This window comes from Protopterus annectens, chromosome 12.part0 (genome assembly GCF_019279795.1).
Source record: "Protopterus annectens isolate FY-2018-M chromosome 12.part0, PAN1.0, whole genome shotgun sequence".
NCBI lineage: Eukaryota > Metazoa > Chordata > Ceratodontiformes > Protopteridae > Protopterus > Protopterus annectens.
This window is the reverse complement of record NC_056746.1, coordinates 1,057,714,850-1,057,733,300: the sequence shown is the minus strand read 5'-3', so window position 1 is coordinate 1,057,733,300 and position 18,451 is coordinate 1,057,714,850. Positions and strand designations below refer to the sequence as shown.

The 18,451-nt window shown below is 43.1% G+C and overlaps 1 protein-coding gene across 6 annotated transcripts in view; it reads left to right on the top strand.

Moving 5' to 3' along the window:
• Nucleotides 1-18,451, top strand: part of LOC122816964 (serine/threonine-protein phosphatase 4 regulatory subunit 1-like) — a 1,601,647-nt gene that overhangs the window by 1,423,130 nt on the left and 160,066 nt on the right. The gene's annotated exons all lie outside the window — the stretch shown is intronic.

Genomic DNA, 18,451 nt, shown 5'->3' with positions numbered 1-18,451 from the left:
ACCAAGCATTACCACTTGCCTCTTTACTCTAAATCCAGAGCAGGATTTGCCACTGCAGTTCTGCAGGGCCTCATAGCCAACCCTAACTCTTTATAGACCAGCCACCCAACCTTAGCTTTGGGATTCTACCCAAGTGTAATGACTGCAGCAGTGTAACACGATGAACATAGTACAGTTTTGTACCCACCATAAATGTAGATGTTCGAGTGTTCACACTGCTGCAGTCAGATTACCTCCCTCCATCCCCTCTGTCCTAGCTGGACTTATCTATACCTTTCTATCCTATACAACCTTTGTGGTGTATTTGCTTGTAACTGAAGGTATTGTTTTTATTTTATATATATGTTTTATTAGCAGTATGTATTGCCTACCTACTTGGGGGCACCTGACATCTGGGGCAAGAAAAACTGAAGAAAATGGTGTTGGATGCATCTTATATACCCCTGGTGCACTGACGTCAGGGAAGAAGCGACAGCAACCGACGCCGGACCAACACTTTGGAACTCTGGCCGACTGTGGGACCGCCTGACGGCAGGATAACCCAAGTGTAATGACTGCAGCAGTGTGAACACTCGAACATCTACATTTATGGTAGGTACAAAACTGTACTTTTTCAGTGGAGGCCCTGGGAGAAAAGCTCCACAAGGTTTCATAGAAGTATACGCAAAATTTACATCAGTACTTAGCATTGACATAAATATGTAGAACAATGAATATTGACATTAATTGTACATTTTGGCAGATAAAAGTAATACTACAAGGCATCAGGTTTACATTCAGGAGTAGTAAAATGGTACTCATAGTAGTACATCAAGGCATCAGGATTACATTCATGAGTAGTAAGATGGTGCAGTTGTCATATACATCTGTTTAGAGTACATGCTTATTCGGCTACAGGAGAGAGGGAGATCAAGTTACAGATCCAGAGGTGGAATTAGTTGTTCTGGTAGGTGGGGTGCAGGGGCATATAGCCAGTGAGAGGTGAGGTGCAGTTCGAGTGACGTTTTGAAAGCTGCAGGAGTACTGATAGTTCTGATACTGGTGGGAAGATTATTCCATAGCTTGGACACTGTATGGGAGTACAGCATGTCACCAGCTGATAGCTTGGGTTTGTTAACAGATAGTAACATTTTGCTTTCAGACCTGAGTTGGCATTTAGGATGGTACAGGTTTATTATGGAGGATAAGGAAGGGCAGGATTTTGGTTGGTAGATTATTTTGTGAGTTGTCATTAGTTCTATATACTTAAGATGATGAAGGAATTCTAGCCAGTTGAGCTGGTGCAAAGAGGAACAGTGGTTTGTGTAGTTTTTTTGAATTGGTGGCAAATTTGGCGACTTTGTTATAGCAGGAGTCAAGTTTTGTTTTTAAGTGTGATTGTAAGTTTGTAAGGATAGGGGCACCGTATAGTAGAGTTGGGAGCAAGAAGGATGAGGCAAGGGCTTTTCTAGTTGAGTTGTTGAGAAAGCAGTTTTGTCTATACAGGGCATCAAGCTTTTGGTGTTTTGTTTTAATATTACTGTAGATATGAAGGTCAAATGTTAATTTATAGTCAATGAGGATACCTAATAGTTTGGTGCTTGGGACAACATCTATGGTAGTATTGTTTTGGGAATGGATAGAGAGAGGTTGTTTGTCAATATGGCTGGATTTAGTGGGGGAGAATACTAGGAGTTTGGTTTTATTGGGGTTAAGGGCTAGGTGGTTTTGGGTCATCCATGTTTCAGTAGAAGTAAAGGCTTCTTGGGTTAGATGCTGAGGAACAGAGGGAGATTTGGAAGAGCAGAGGATGGTTGAATCATCAGCATATTGGATGACAGTACTGTTGGGTAAGGAATTGTGAAAGTCATTAATGAATATGCTGAATGACAGGGGACCGAGAATAGAACCTTGAGGGACACCTTTGTTAGTGCTCTTGAAAAGGAGAGGAGGAGTGCTGCCATATGGTAGACTGGTGTCTATTGCTGAGATACCTTGTTAAACCATTTTAGGGCAGGGGAACCTAGGTTGAGGTTGGAGAGTTTGGTTAGTAGGAGGGAGTGGGAGATAGTATCAAATGCTTTAGACAAATCTAGAAAGAGAGCAGAGACTAAGGAACCGGCATCACGGGCTCTATTTACTGTGTCTAAGAAGGAAATTAGGGCAGTGTTGGTGCTATGCCCAGGTCTAAAGCCGTACTGAGTAGGAGAGAGCATTTGGTGGCTTAAGTGGTTTATGAGCTGGGTGTGTATGCATTTCTCCAGAATTTTGGAGATGGGGGAAAGTATGGCAATAGGACGGAAGTTTGAGATGTTGAATTAGAGCCCCCTTTGTGGAGAGGAAGGACAAATACTTTTTTCGAGATATCTGGTACACATGATTCTTGAATAGATCTTTTAAGGAGGATACTTACTGGATAAGCTATAGAGGGGGCAGCTAGTTGTAGGTATTCTGAAGGTAGGTTATCAGGGGCGTTGGCACAGGGTTTTAGTTTATGGAGAAGTTTTTTGATGGTAGATGTAAGAATGGGTGATAGTGAGAAGATAAGTAAAGGGGTGGAGCTGTTAGGTACTGAGGGTGTAGTTTGAGAGTTGGTGTTGATAGGTGGAAAGGAAGTGGTTAGTTTTGCAATGGTCACAATAAAGAAAGTGTTAAAGAGTGAGGCTATGTCAGTGAGAGTTTTTTCATGGTCAGGGCAGGGGTTGTTGTTTGTCCCTGGGTGGAGTAAGGAGTTTATAGCATGCCAGAAGGTTTTAGGGTTTTGTCTATGCTGAGTTTGGATGTTTTGGAAGTAGCCTTTTTTGTTTTTTCTAACTAAGTGTTTTGCTTGGTTACGAAGTTGCTTATACAGTAAGAGGTTTGGTTCAGTTTTATTTTTATTCCAGGTTTTCCAGTCTTTATCTCTAGTGGCCATAATTTGCTTTGTGGGCTTTGCTAGCCAGTTAGCATGTTTTACTTTATTTCTCTTAAGCCTGAGTGGGGCTAAGCTGTTTAGTATTTTGAGAAATGCAGAGTTGAAGAATTCTACTGCATCGAGAGGGAGAGTTTTTAATGAATTCCAGTTTGTGCTCATGAGGGTATTGTAGAGGGTATCGGGGAGAAGGTGGGATAGGTTTCTGGTGTAACGATATTGGTGTGTGTGTGTGTGATATAGAGGTGGGCTTGCGTATTATATACGCTGGTGAGTGGTCACTGATACAGTCTGGTAGTGTGCCAGAGGAGGAGATTTTGTCAGGATCAGAAAATATGATCCAGTCGAAGATGGATCCATTTTTGTTTTTATTATTGTGTCTGGTTATATTTGAGATGAGCTGAGTGTATTTGTGTAGGTTGATACCTGTAGAGGGGTTCTTAGTGATATCTAGCCAATTGATGTTTACGTCACCTAAGATTACAGTTTCATTATTTATATTATTGGTTATCCAGGTAAGAATTGCTTCCAAAATAAGAATGTTGTTGCCAGGGGGTATGTATAGGACTATGATACATAGGGATTTGTAGTTACTAAGTTTTAGTAATGCGATTAGCAGTCCACTGTTGGAAAAGATGAGTATCGGTTTTGAGTAAGGAATGAACTGTATAGGTGTTAGGGAAAAGTAGTACAATTCCTCCACCTTTTTTGTGAAGTCTGTCGCTTCTGAGGCAGAAGTGGTTTGGGGGGTAGGACTTCAGAGTCCTTGATGCATGGTTTTAGCCAAGTTTTAATGATGGCAGTAAAGTCAGATTTGTATTGACTGAACCATGCATGCAGTTGTGGAATTTTATTTCTAATGCTTTGGGTGTTGATTGTGGTGAATTGAATAGATTTTGTGAGGTTGGGGGAGTTGTTTGCGGGGGTAGAAGGGCCGGGGTTGGGATGTATATCGCCGGATAGGGTTAGGTTCCAGAAGGTGGTAGGGTGCTTGTGGGAGATTTTTTGTTTGGCCTGTAGAATGTTCTTGATAGACTGTTATTAGTTTGGTTAAGGTTATATTTATAGCCTTGGTTGTAGGAGAGGTGATTTAGGGGGGAGAGGAGTATAAGTTTTTTTTTGTAGGATTAAGTCTGTGCTGTAAAGAGATGAGCTGATTACTGAGTAGGAAGAGAGGGTGTGAGTATGACTAGCTAGTGTAGGGGAGGTGGGATAGTCATGTGAAGAGCAGATAGTTTTAGAAGTAAGGAGAGGTATACAGAGAGTATGATAAGGATGGTATTGGTTAGGAGAGAATGTTTGTATCCAGACGCCTGGCTCAAAATAACAAATGACAGCTGGGTACAAAGTATAGTTTCCAGAGGATATCTCATTCCCTTCGCCATCCCCCCTCCATTGACATCAAAAATCCCAGACGTTCCACCCAGTTACAGGTAACAAGCAACAATAGAGGTCCAAATGTTGCTAAGAAAGTCATCCAAACAGTCCCAGCAGACCAGACAGGATCCAGAATTTACTCAAGATTCTTTTTAGTTCCAAAAATGACAGGGGACTGGAGACTTATTTTGGATCTCAGCAGACTAAACAGATCTGTTAAAAAAGAGAAGTTCTGGATGGTCATGCTTCAATCGATACTTCCCTTCTTAGGTAAAGACAATTGGATGTGCTCGCTAGATCTCCAGGATGCGTACTACCATATAAAAATGGCTAGACCATCCGGGGATTATCTGTGCTTCCGGCTGGAGCCAATCATTACCAGTTTCAAGCCCTACACTACAGCCCCCAGAGTGTTCACCAAATGTATGGCAGTGGTCACGGCTCACCTGAGGCGTTTGGGATTCCAGGTGTTTCCGTACATTGACGATTGGCTCATCACTGCCACCACCAGGCATCAGCTAATACAAGCCAGGGACACCACTCTTACTCTTTGCAATCAACTGGGCATTACCATAAATTCAGAAAAATCTGCCTTGTCATCATCGCAACATATCGTTTTTATTGGAGCAGAATTGGACACCACCAACACTTTAAAACTTCCATGAGAAAAGATATTATTATTTTGTCAGCAAATCCAGAACATCATATCCAGAGACAAGGCTGCAGCATCAGAAGTGCTAAAGTTGTTAGGGATGATGGCAGCTGCAATAATAGCGATTCCGTTGGGTTACATGCACATGCGGATTCTACAATGGCTGCCGTTCACACAATGGTCTTATCTAGAGCTCCCAATGTCTCATCTCATTATTGTAACAAACACATGCAAAAAGGATCTTCGGTGGTGGTTGACATCTCTTCAAGTAACGATAGGTCGTCCTTTTATCCCACCCTCACCATCAGCCACAGTGACCATGGATGCTTCCCTGATAGGGTGGGGGGGCATTTTCAGGGAAGAACTGCCCAAGGCACATGGACTGAACAAGGCACACATCTGCATATCAATGTCCTGGAGATGAGAGCGGTACTCTTGGCTTTGCAGTACTTTCAGGACTCTCCCTCTGGGGACAATTGCAATTCAGAAGGACAACATGTCAGTGGTCTGGTACTTGAACAAACAAGGAGGAACCAGGTCTAATCCGCTTTGTCGAGAGGCCCTAAGAGTATGGCAGTGGGCTACATCCACTCAGCACTTTCTGATAGCAACGCACATCCCGGGGAAATCTAACATGATTGCAGACAAACTGAGCAGGGCAATTTTGTTGCCTCACGAGTGGTCTCTCAAAAAAAAAAGATAGCAGAGAGAATATTCCACAAATGGGGCTAGCTTGCTGTGATCTTTTTGCTTCCCACATGAACACAAAATGCAGAAGCTACTTGCCCCCTCTGGGAGATTCCCCAAGGGACGCACTTGTACATGATTGGCCTCCAGGTCTCCTTTATGCATTCCCACCAATTCCCCTGATACCCAAAGTATTACAGAAAGCCAAAGCCCTGGGCAGGACCATCACTCTAATAGCACCTCATTGGCCTCATCAGATTTGGTTCCCCTTCCTTCGACGTCATCTGTTGGAAGAGACTTGTATTCTGGACCCAGTTCCGGACCTTCTGACGCATTCGTCGGGGGCTCTTCATCCCTCCCTTAGGTCCCTAAAATTGGCAGCTTGGCTGCTCCAATTCCCAACATAGCCAGGTTCCATAACCTCTCAAATGAAATGCAGCATATTTTAATATCTTCTCATAAATCCTCCACTAGGAAGTTGTACCTTAGCAAATGGAGTAGATTTTCTATATGGGCTTCTCAGAATAACATTGATCCCTACCAAGCCCCTGTTTCCTCTATATTAGAATTTTTGACTGTGCTTTTCAACAAAGGAGCGGCAGCAGCTACAATTCGGGTACAGCTTGCTGCCATCTCTAATTTTCATCTTGGTATTGAAGGATTGAACATAATGTCACAAAAGCTATCTAAAGCCTTCCCCAAAGGGACCTTCCACCTCAGACCACCAGTGAAATCCCCTTATACCCCATGGAACTTAAATGTTATGCTTTCACTCATTATTCTCCCAGCTCTCAAGCCAGCTTCCTCATGTGATTTTAAATTTTTGTCTTGGAAGACTATCTTTTTAGTAACCATCACGTCTGCCCGAAGAGCATCAGAACTACAGGCCTTGTCCATAAAACCTCCGTATTTGGTTTTTCATGCTGACAGAGTGTCGCTGAGAACAAATCATTCATTCTTACCTAAAGTTTGTACTGAAACTAACCTTAACCAAATCAATTATTTACCAGTATTTTTCCCCAAACACACCAACAACTTAGAGTATATGCTGCACAAGCTTGATGTTCATAGACAGCTCAGATTGTACCTGGATAGAACCAAAGAGTTCAGAAGATCAGAACAACTTTTTGTTTCCTTTTCAAAATCTAGGAAAGGTATGCCAGTGGCAAAAACAACACTGTCTAAATAGTTATCTGATTGCATCACTTTCACTTATTCAGCTGCGAGTTTACCTTTGCAACACAACATTAAGGCTCATTCTGCCAGAGCAGTGTCCACATCCTCTGCTTTTTCTGCTAGGCTTGCTATAGACAATATTTGTGCAGCAGCCACTTTGTCAAAACCTCATACATTTATCACTCAGTACAAAGTTGATAGGGCCTCCAGGGACAGGGCCTCCTTTGGTTCTACTGTTCTGAAAAATATACTCTTGTGAGCCACCCGAGAAAGATTGTGCTTGGGATGCTACCCATCTGTAAGAATGAATGGTGAGATAGAACAACATCACATAAAGATGTTATGTACTCACACCATAACATTCCATGTGAGTTGTGTTCATCTTGCCTTCATTCTTGCTTCCCACCCTCCTACCCCCTCCAGGGTTTTTCAAGAACCGAGATACTAGTTTTATCATGGTTGCTCTGTCTTTCTATGGTTTTTACCTAAAAAAGTGATATAATGGCATATTGTATTGTTAGAGGCAGCAAGCAAGATCTGAGGGAACTCAAGGTGCATCATGGGATAGGGACTTGGCCTCAAGCTGTCTGAAGACCTCGAGCTTTGTAGTAGGCCGACTCGGAGCAGAGGATCGGCTCTGAACCCATCTGTAAGAATGAAGGTGAGATGAACAACTCACATGGAATGTTATGGTGAGTACATAACTTCTTTTTTTATCTTCTTTCTTTCTTTAAGTTTTCTCCTGCTCTCTTCATCTTTGCTGTACTCGCCTTCATCTTGGATTGTCGGAACTACAGTAGCAGAGAGAGGTGAATGAACAGGTTGATAGGGTACAGGTGGAAGAGCAATCAGGTTTGGTAATGCACCACCTAGGAAGCTTCACTTCCTGTCTTCCAAAAACAAGTTCTCTGGTGCCCTGGCCAAATCTCCCCTAGTCAGTATGAGTACTACCTCAGGTCTGCCCTGAAGAGTTGTCACTACCTTAGTGGCAGCAACCTGGTCAACAGAGTGTAAATAAATAAAAGTTAATAAAGTGTATATCTGTCTGATGAAATATCAAAGGTACATAGCTTTGAGTTAGATTCATCTAGCTTAATCTTCCAGAGTTGGCATCAAGTACAGAGATGAAACTTGGCATTAGCCATAGTGGCAACTACTTCAGTGGTTTGAAATTGGTATTTCTTTTTTTGATCGTTTGGTCAACTATTGACAATATACATACATACATACATACCCTCAGTTCTTGTTTAATGACTGTATCCATGTCATTCACCAGTTGTGTCAGTTTTGTTTAACAGTGATTTCCACTGATTCTGTGTCTCAAGTCTTGTTCATTTCTATCCTTGAGTGTAGCTAGAATTGACCTTGGATGTATGTGAAACTGGTATGGCCTGAGGTGAAATGTTAATTATATTCTCCATGAAGAAATGTCACTAGTAGACTAGGGGTATAGCTGATTATGTATCTGTTTGCGAATTGTATTTCTGAACTATCGATATATTTAGATTTGTGGGTGTTTTTAACAGACTTGGAACTGCGTTTGCTAATCATCTCTCTCTATTATAAATGTATTATTTTGTTGTGCCTCTTGGTGTAATTATACTTTTGGTCAGTGCCTCTTCAGTACTGTCGGATTTGTTACTGTGATTGGTACTTACTGCATTAGACAATAAAATACTCTGCAACCGCGCAGTATGCGTCCTAATCATTCCCAGTGCTTCATAAGTATTATGACATAATATATTTGACCTTTTTGAATATTTTTCAAGTTCACTACTTTGAAATACCAGTCTGTTTTAATACACTTGACCACACAGTCGAGCCATATCTGCCTGTCTGCTTTTATCTGTTGCTTGCGTACATAGTAAACCTTGAATAAATGGAGACTTGCACTATGAACAGATGTAGTCCTTGAACATTAATTCAGACGATATATTGCAGTCTGCACCAGTAGTAAGTGTAAATCTGTTTAACTGTTAGATTTTCTAACCATAATTTGTCTTTGTTGCTGCTACCTGCTTGTAGTGTTCATCTCAACAGTACCCACAGGCATTGCTAGTCTATGGAGTAAGTGTGATAAAGCTCTAAGTTGTAGGTGACCCGATTTTGAATAGCAGTTCAGACCATTGTACAAGCTGGAAAGAAAGATGGCAATGAGTGGCCTGTGCCTGTTCACCCTTGCTGGGGTGAGAGAGGTTGCCTGGGCTTGCGATACGAGCATCAACTGATTGGAGAAACGGGTGCCTACACCATGGAGCTCGAGTCTGTCAAGCCTGCAGAGCTGTATGCAGTCACTTTATAAGCAGAGGGGGAACTATTAAATGGCAACTGTAGCAGAGCTTGGAAAAGATACTGCAGAGGAATGGGGTGTTCCACTAGGAGTGGGAGGCTTGGCCACCCCACAAGACCAACAAACTTGGCCTGCTCCCTACCACCTGTCTTCATGAGCAGGTACGCTCATGGGTGATTCTTGTGCAGGAACAAGTGGGTCGTAGGGCGTTCACCTGCCCTGGGAATCCCCCATGTCTGAGACAGATGAATGAACAGGTTGAGTGTAGGTAGAGAAGCCATCAAGTTCAGTAATGCAAAGATGCAGGGAAAAAAAAGCATCCAAAATCTCTCTCTCGCAAATCACAAATGGAGCAATGCTGCTAATAAGATAGCTAGATTTCCATCTAACCTGCCACATAAAGCTCATCATTGTTCTGCATTACATGCTCTCATCTGGTTAGAACTCCCACACAAACTAATCCATACAAAACATCTAACCCATAAAATAACATGTAACCCCTCTACCTGTTCTACCACCTCAGTACATTATCACTATCTCTCAAATTGCCTTCTGCACTCTCACCCACCAGTCTGGTGGACCCCTGCCATAAACAAGCTATACAATAGAAGGAGAAAACTAGTACAGAAAAGAGTAAAATCCCAAGAAGGGAAAACATTCCTGATCAATATCAGCAAGAAACTGCTATCCCTCATAAAAATCATCCAAGACGAGCGTCGAAAGAAAAATTGCCAAGGACTCCAAAGATAACAAGGCATTCTTTAGCTATGTCAAGAATCTAAGTGGCAATGCTCAGATCTGCTCGGAGTTCGTGCACAATGGCACAAAATACACTGAACCGACCAATATCGCCAATATCCTGGCAGACAGGTTCAGTACAAACTTCACCCCCCTCTCACCCCCAAAAGGGCCCATAACCATACCAGAAGAATGTAGAGCGCCTGAAATCACAGACACTCAGGTTAAAACAGCCCCCTCGGAAGCCAAAAATACAGCATCAGTTGGACTGGATGGTGTCCCAGGCTGCTTCCTACACAAACTCAAAGACGAACTAACCCCTCACCTAAACACACTGTTTATACTCAGCCTCTCCACAGACTACATACCCATAGAGTGGTGCACAGCAATGGTTATTCCACTCCACAAAGGTGGAGCCACAACAGACCCTGGGAACTATCACCCTATAAGCCTGACTAGCGTGATCTGCAAAGCTATGGAGCGCATCATCGTGGAACTCATTAACAGAGACATTGGGAACCTCCAAACACTGGACCTACCCAGTTCGGCTTTAAGTGCAGATCATGCATCCCAAACTTGGTGGACTTCTTTGAGACAGGTACCAAGGCTATAGATGAGGGAAAGGTGGTACCCACAGCCTACCTAGACCTCGCAAAGGCCTTTGACACCATTCCCCATTCTGGTATTATAGACAAGCTCACCAGCTTGAACATAAACCCCTACGTCACAAGATGGGTTGTCAACTGGCGCATGGACAGAACCCACATGGTGAGAGTTGCGTGAGCTAGGTCTGACTCTAAACCGGTTACAAGTGGCGTTCCCCAGGGCCGAGTCCTAGGACCCCTCCTGTTTGGCATATACTTCTTAGAGGTACAGGCAAGCACAGGAGGACTATGGCTGACCAAGTTCGCAGACGACTGCAAACTAGGGGCTGTAATTGACTCTCCGGCTGACACAGACTTCCTCCAAAAGGGTCTCACTGAGACGGATACCTGGTGTCAAAATCATGGCCTCAAGCTAAATGCCAAAAAGTACATAGTCATCCCCTTTGGAAAAAACAAAGTACCCACAAACTACCCCATAGGTAGTAGTCCCCTAAATACGGAAGACGTAATAAGGGATCTAGGTACCCATGTAGATAGTAATCTCTCCTATGATAATCACATTGCCAGAGTGGTTAGAAAATTCTTCTATGTGGCCTACCTAATCACAAAAGGGTTCACATCCAGATCAAAAGAGGTCATTGTGCCCCTCTACTCATCAGACCCATTGTAGAGTACAATGCCCCATTTGGGATGTACCTTACAAGACACCTGCAACAGCTGGAAAGACCACAGAAGTACCTCACCAAGAGGATCACTGTCCTCAAACAGATGCCCTATGCAGCTCGACTGAAGAAACTCCAGCTCTATACTCTGTTGCATACTGCCTACTCAGAGGTAATCTCTACCTGACATACAAGGCCATGTCCAACCCAGAATTGATGAACATGCTCCACCTAAAGAAAACCATATCCCCTTGAGACACACGCTCCTTCACCACAACAATAAATAGGATGTGCTGGAGGGATAGATTCCTGTCCCATAGACTTCCCATGCTTTGGAACAAGATTCCAATCTACATTAGGCAGAGCTCCTCGCTAACACTCTTCAAGAGAAATCTTGACGAGTGGATGGGAAACAGAAAGTTTACCCCGGGGATCACTTCAGTGGCTCTGCTGGACAGAGGCGCAGGGAACTAATCTAAGGGGGTGGCAAAAGCCAACGCATTCTGGCTGGGCTTGTAAATGCCTTCGGGCAGATAGCCTAGTACCTACCTATGAACCCAAGACAAAAAACTGCTTGAAATCTATTAACAAAAAAAGTATAGGACAAAGTGTATGCACACACTGCATGGCCAAACTTTGGAACTCTATCCCAAATTCAGTGAGAACTGTATCTAGTCCATGTATTTATGTCCTCTCAAAGAATTTCTTGCTAACTTCTGGCTATACCCATTAACCTCACTTGTATAATTCACATTAATAAATACTTCACATTTATTCCATCTATACATCCTGCTTTCTGTCTACCTTTTAACACCTGCCCTGTCCCCATTCTTAGGGGGACTTGTATCTTTTTTTCTCCATTATTTTTTTCTTAGCAGAATAGACTATATTTTGTATGTACTGATTGTCATATTAGTTGTCATTTTTTCTTTTTTTTTTTCTCTCTCTTAAGTACATCACTGGTGTCCCCTCGTGCTTAATTATATTCTGTGTGTTCAGGTGTCAAATTGTGTGTATATGCGCTTTTTTATTTACAACTTGTACTACTGTTTTATATGAGGTTATCTAACACACTGGAGCTTTTCTCCCCGGGCCTGCACTAAAAATCACCTAGTCAGATTTTCCCAATAAACAAATGTCAAATACATTAAATCGAAACAGAAGTCTATTACTATACAAACGAAGTGGCCAGTATATGAAATTGCTTCCGAAAAGTTTATTTAGGTATTCTCAGTGTGACATTAAGCACTATACCCTTCAAGAAAATGACAGTGTTATTTGAATTAGCCAATAGCTTCAATATTTACATTATTCTCCTTTTTCACATACCTCCTCTTCCAAGAAGTCAAAAATCTACCAGCTGGAATGGGTGCACAAATACACAGGAAAACCATAAAGTAAGTGTTTTTGCAGGGGCATGCCCCCCTACATGGGGACCATGCCGCTATATCCCCTGCTACTTGTGTAAATCAACTCTACTGCAGCACAGCAGGGCAAGGGCTAATGCACACTCCCTGCTATATCACAGCCTCACATATTCATGTATGGACTATTGAATACATCTTTTCCAAACCTTTACATTTTGACCAGTTTGACATTTGATGAACATAGTGCCCCAAGCCACTTTGAAAGACACACATGCTAACTTGTGTCAGTCTTTGCTGTGGGCCACTATAATACAAAAAGGGGCAGCAGCCACTTAAAACATGATTTTATGCAGAATTTTAGAACCAGCAGGAGAAGGGGGAGAACATTATTTTACATAAGGCTGATGGTGCAAGCCATATGATGATCATTTCATGGTGTTATATGACGAGCAGTGCATGGAATTATCCATTCTTCTTTCGATGATTGCAGTATTTGAACCTCACCCATTTCTTGAAGTCATGCAAAAAGTCTGTAAAATATAATGTTCTATAGTCCTATCTCACCGTCATTCTTACATATGGGTTCGGGGCTGCTCCTCGGCTCCGACTCGGCTGATTACAAAGCTCAAAGTCGGCTTGTGGCAAGGTAGGTATCCCATAGTGCACTAGTAAGAATCCCCAGATCTCGTTTGCTGCATCTACGAGTTCAGAAGTGCTTCTTGCTTGGCCATGGCAACTCAGAACCATAAAAATCTACTGCCAATCATTAGCGGACCGGAGTTCCTCTGTGGGCGACCCTAACCAGGAAAAGCCAAAAAGACAAACAAACATTGTAGTTTTATTGATATTTCTTCACATAAGATAGCTTAGTTTACTTAGTCTTAGTAATAGTTTTTCATAGGTAGTAATTAGTGTGTTTTGCTAAATTTACTATTTGTGGTATTTTCTGACTTGGCTTCTTTCCTGTTTCTGCAGCTAGGTCCGTTTAAGTTAGAGGACCTAGTCCTCTGTTTAACTTTCTGGTGCTTTTTCAACAGAGCTAGGCCGGTTTAAGTTAGAGGACCTAGTCCTCTGTTGTTTACTCCTCTGTGTGTGAGTTAGTTTAGCAGGGCTAGGCCCATTTACGTTAGAGGACCTAGTCCTCGGTTGTATTTTGTGTGTGTAGCTTTCTTAAAGGGCGAGGCCCATTTAAGTTAGAGGATCTTGTCTGCTCTTTTGTCTCATAGAACTTCCTTTTGTACTAAGACATGTCAAAGGAATCCAAAGATCATAAACCTCCGGGTTTTAAAAAGTGCCTTAAGTGCTCCCGCAAAATGTTGATTACTGATGGGTACAGTAATTACGTTTACTGCCTCAGTGCCATTCACCTACAGGAAACTTGTTCTTTCTGTCACTCCTTCAGCTCCAGAGTTCTCCAAGAAAGAACAAATTAATACTGAAAGGTCTCCTTAAGCCTTACTTCGAGGAGGACTTGGCCAGCTCTTCTTCATCCTCCAAGTCTCACTCATCAAAGAAAGAGAAGGTCAAGTCGGCCAAGAGGCATTCTCCTGCACTGACTATTTTGTCTGAACCTCCTCAGAAAACTTTAAAATTGGATAAGCTTTCTACCTCTTTGGCTCCACTGTCCTCGAAGCTAGTCGAGGTTATCGATGTTGACAGTGCAATGTCGGCCCCAAGTCTTTCGGAGTCGACTACTGAGAAATTGCATCGGAGCCGGTCCAGAGAGCTATTGCCGGTCTCCCCAACTTTACGATATCCCATTTTACAGCGATCTAGGTCCCCTACCCTGTCATCCAGATCCTCCAAGAGCCTTTCAGAAGAGGATGTAGAGAGAGAAGTGCTTAGACTTTTGAAGTCATCTGCTTTACCCAAATTGTTGCTGGCTCCGACCCAGTCGGTTCCAGAGCCATTTAAGACCATTCTCCCTGTTGTGGTTCCTCCTCGGAGCTGTGTTGGTCCTTTGGAGCTGGAGATTTTGGTGCTGCTTGTTGTGGAACCCTCGGTTCCAGCTCCCCTTGTGGCTATCTCGGAGCAGAGTTCTGGTCCGACACCTTCGGTGCAGTCCTTGGTGTCTAGGAGCTGTAGCTCACCAGTCGGCCCCGACAGGAACGCTTGGACCCGAACCTAACTCTCGGTGCATTGGCTATTTAAGACCATTCTCCCTGTTGTGGTTCCTCCTCCGAGCTGTGTTGGTCCTTCAGAGCTGGAGATTTTGGTGCTGCTTGTTGTGGAACCCTTGGTTTCAGCTCCCCTTGTGGCTGTCTCGGAGCAGAGTTGCGGTCTGACACCTTTGGCGCAGTCCTTGGTGTCTAGGAGCCGAAGCTCACCAGTTGGCCCCGACAGGGATGCTTGGACCCGAACCTACCTCTCGGTGCATCGGCTAGGTTGAGCTCGGACCCTACATCCATCTCGGAGCCGATCGCTTTGGAGCCGATGGCTACCTCTGTTTCTTCAGAAACAGGGCTGTCTTCGGAGCCAGAGAGATCTGCATTCGAGATGATGAGGAGGGTGCTGTCCCGGTAGTCTGCTCCGCACAAGGGTACCGATACTCTTCTCCCTCAAGCACCGACCTCTGTCTCAGCACCATCTCTCTCTTGACAGCAAGCCAGGGATTCAACCATCCAGCTCTGTACCCAGCTAGGAATTACGATAAATTGGGAAAGGTCTGCCTTGTCGCCCTCTCAATTTGTGAGTTTTATAGGCGCAGAAATAGACACAGTCGCCATGATGGCTCGTCTTCCTGCAGACAGAATCCAAAATCTCAGACAATAGATATACAGCTTACTTCCGCTACAAAAAGTCAAGGCCAAGACAGTGCTGAAACTCTTAGGGACCATGGCTTGTGCCATAAATCTAGTTCCACTAGTCAGATTGCATATGCAAATTCTTCAATGGCTACTTTCTTCCCCAGTGGTTTCTTCAACAACTGCCTCTGTCTCATCATATTCTCATAACAGAATCTTCCAAAAAGGACCTTTGTTGGTGGATTCAGCCCGATCATCTGACAAAAGGAACACCCTTCCTCCCTCGCCAAACATTGCTACTGTGACCACGGATGCCTCCCAGATGGTGGGGGGAGGGGCATTATTTAGGCAGGACTGTCCAAGGCACATGGCAAGATCACAAGGCTCACTTGCATATCAGTGTCCTAGAGATGAGAGCAGTGCTTCTAGCATTGCAAGCACTTCATGACTTTCTTCCTCTAGGGACGATAGCAATCCAGTCGGACAATGTCAGTGGTATGGTATCTAAACAAGCAAGGAGGAACCAGATCTTACCCTCTTTATCGAGAGGCTGTTCGTGTTTGGCAGTGGGTGATGTCTTCCCAGCGCTTTCTAGTAGCAACGCATATTCCGAGGACAACCAATGTGATGCAACAAGCTCAGCAGGGCAATCTTGATGCCTCATGAGTGGTCTCTGAATCAGAAAGTAGCTGAACAGATTTTCCACAAATGGGGACAGCCTTGCTGCGATCTTTTTGCCAGCCCGATCAATGCCAAATGCATTAGCTACTTCTCCCTTATTCCCTCTCCGGGGGAGTCACAGAGAGATGCACTTATTCACGATTGGCCTCCGGGACTTCTGTATACAATTCCCCCATTTCCACTCTTATCGAAAGTGATCCAGAAAGCAAAGTTCTTGGGAAGTTGAGAAAAAATATGCCAAAACTACCAAACAAAATTTCACGGAACCCAGACTCTCCGCAAGTTGCTTGAATCACGACTCGTGGAAACATATAAAAACGTAAAAAAATTCTAAAACTTTTAATTTAAGTGCGTTAAAATAGCGATACACTTTTCGTCAAGACCAATGTCTTAACTTCAGAAACTTTGACAAAACCAAAGGACTGTTATTTAACACTACGCTTTAAGTAACAGTCCTTTGGTTTTGTCAAAGTTTCTGAAGAAGTTAAGACATTAGTCTTGACGAAAAGTGTATCGCTATTTTAACGCACTTAAATTAAAAGTTTTAGAATTTTTTTACGTTTTTATATGTTTCCACGAGTCGTGATTCAAGCAACTTGCGGAGAGTCTGGGTTCCGTGAAATTTTGTTTGAAAGTTCTTGGGAAGAAAAATTATTCTGATCACTCCTTACTGGCCTTGTCAGATTTGGTTCCCCTTTCTCTGACCTCATCTCCTAGGCAATCCATGGACTCTGGACCCAGTTCCAGACCTCTTGACACACGTCAGGCTCCCTTCACCCCTGCCTCCACACCCTCAACTTGACAGTGTGGCTGCTGCACTTCCATTCCTAGTCAGGCTTCATGATTTTTCATCTGCAGTGACCCATATCCTTACGTTTTCCCACAAACCTTCCACAAGGAAGTTGTACGCTAGCAAATGGCAAAGATTTTCTATCTGGGCAAGAGAGAAAAATGTAGATAGTTACACAGCATCCATCCCCTTGGTGTTGGAAAAGTTTGGTTAGAAATTCTATCAGGGATCAGCTGCTGCTACAATTAGAGTTCAACTGGCAGCGATATCAAATTTTCATTTGGGACAACATGAGCCTAATCTGATGGCTCTCAGATTATGTAAAACCTTCCTTAAAGGCACTACCTTGCTGAGACCTCCCTTTCAGGAACCTGTATCTCCTTGGGATCTAAATTACGTTTTGTTCAAACTTACTTCCCCGCCTTTTGAACCCGCACATTCGTGTGATTTGAAGTTTCTGTCTTGGAAGACCATTTTTCTAGTAGCTGTCACATCCGCTAGACGGGTATCAGAGTTGCAACACTGTCAGTCAAACTTCCATATTTGATTTTTCATAAAGACAGAGTTTCCCTTCTTACAAACCCTTCCTTCATCCCTAAAGTTTGCTAATTTGAACCAATCTATCGAACTGCCTGTATTTTTTCCTTATCATTCAAACAGTGCAGAATATAAATTTCATCAACTTGTTGTTCACAGTTACGGTTCTACCTACATAGAACTAAGGAACTTAGAAAATCAGACCAATTGTTCGTGTCCTTTTCTGAAAACGTCTGCCAGTCTCTAAAGTGACTCTATCTAATTGGATTTCCAACTGTATCTCCTTTATCTACTCCTCCAATGGAGAGAACCTTCCATTTAAAATTAAGGCTCATTCAACAAGATCCATATCCACATCTGCTGCTTTTCAAGCCAGCGTTCCGATTGACAGTATTTGTGCAGCAGCAACTTGGGCTACCCCTCATACCTTTATTCCTCATTACAAATTGGATTTGACCTCCAGGGGTAGAGCCTCCTTTGGTTCCACGGTTCTTTGGAGTATATTCCTGTAAGCCACCCGAGAAAAAGGTGCTAGGGCCGCTGTCCCATATGTAAGAATGAAGGTGAGATAGGACTACAGAACATGAAGTTATGTACTCACCATAACATTCCATGTTTGTAGTCCATTTCGTCCTTCATTCTTACAAACCCACCCACCTACATCCATCCTGGGAGGATCTGGAGACAGGATAGTATTACCTTTGGTAGGGTGGAGACCTTTCATTGTTGTTCCTTCTGCATAACATTTTCTATCACTCTTATAGTCAGCAGCAAACAAGATCTGGGGATTCTTACTAGTGCACTATGGGATACTTACCTTGCCACGAGCCAACTAAGAGACTGAGCTTTGTAATCGGCCGAGTCGGAGCCGAGGATCAGCTCCGAACCCATAAGTAAGAATGAAGGGTGAGATGGACTACAAACATGGAACATTATGGTGAGTACATAACTACTTTTTTTTGTACGAGGCAACCCTGCACCCCTCAAACGTCTCTCTATGTAATAAACTAACTCTAAAAACCCTACAACAGTGAGGAATGGAAGAAACTTCCCAATCTCTACTGTTAATCTCGTATTCCAGTACTGTTTAATATACTGTCCATGTCTTTATTTTCAATAGTTGCTTTAACACTGATCTAAACTTCCTGGCTTCTTTGTTAGCATCTTGGTGCACTTGTTTTTTTCCTGTACTTTTTTAAATGCAATTGTATTTCAATAATGCTTGCTAGCCAGATTTAATTGTTGAGACTTATGG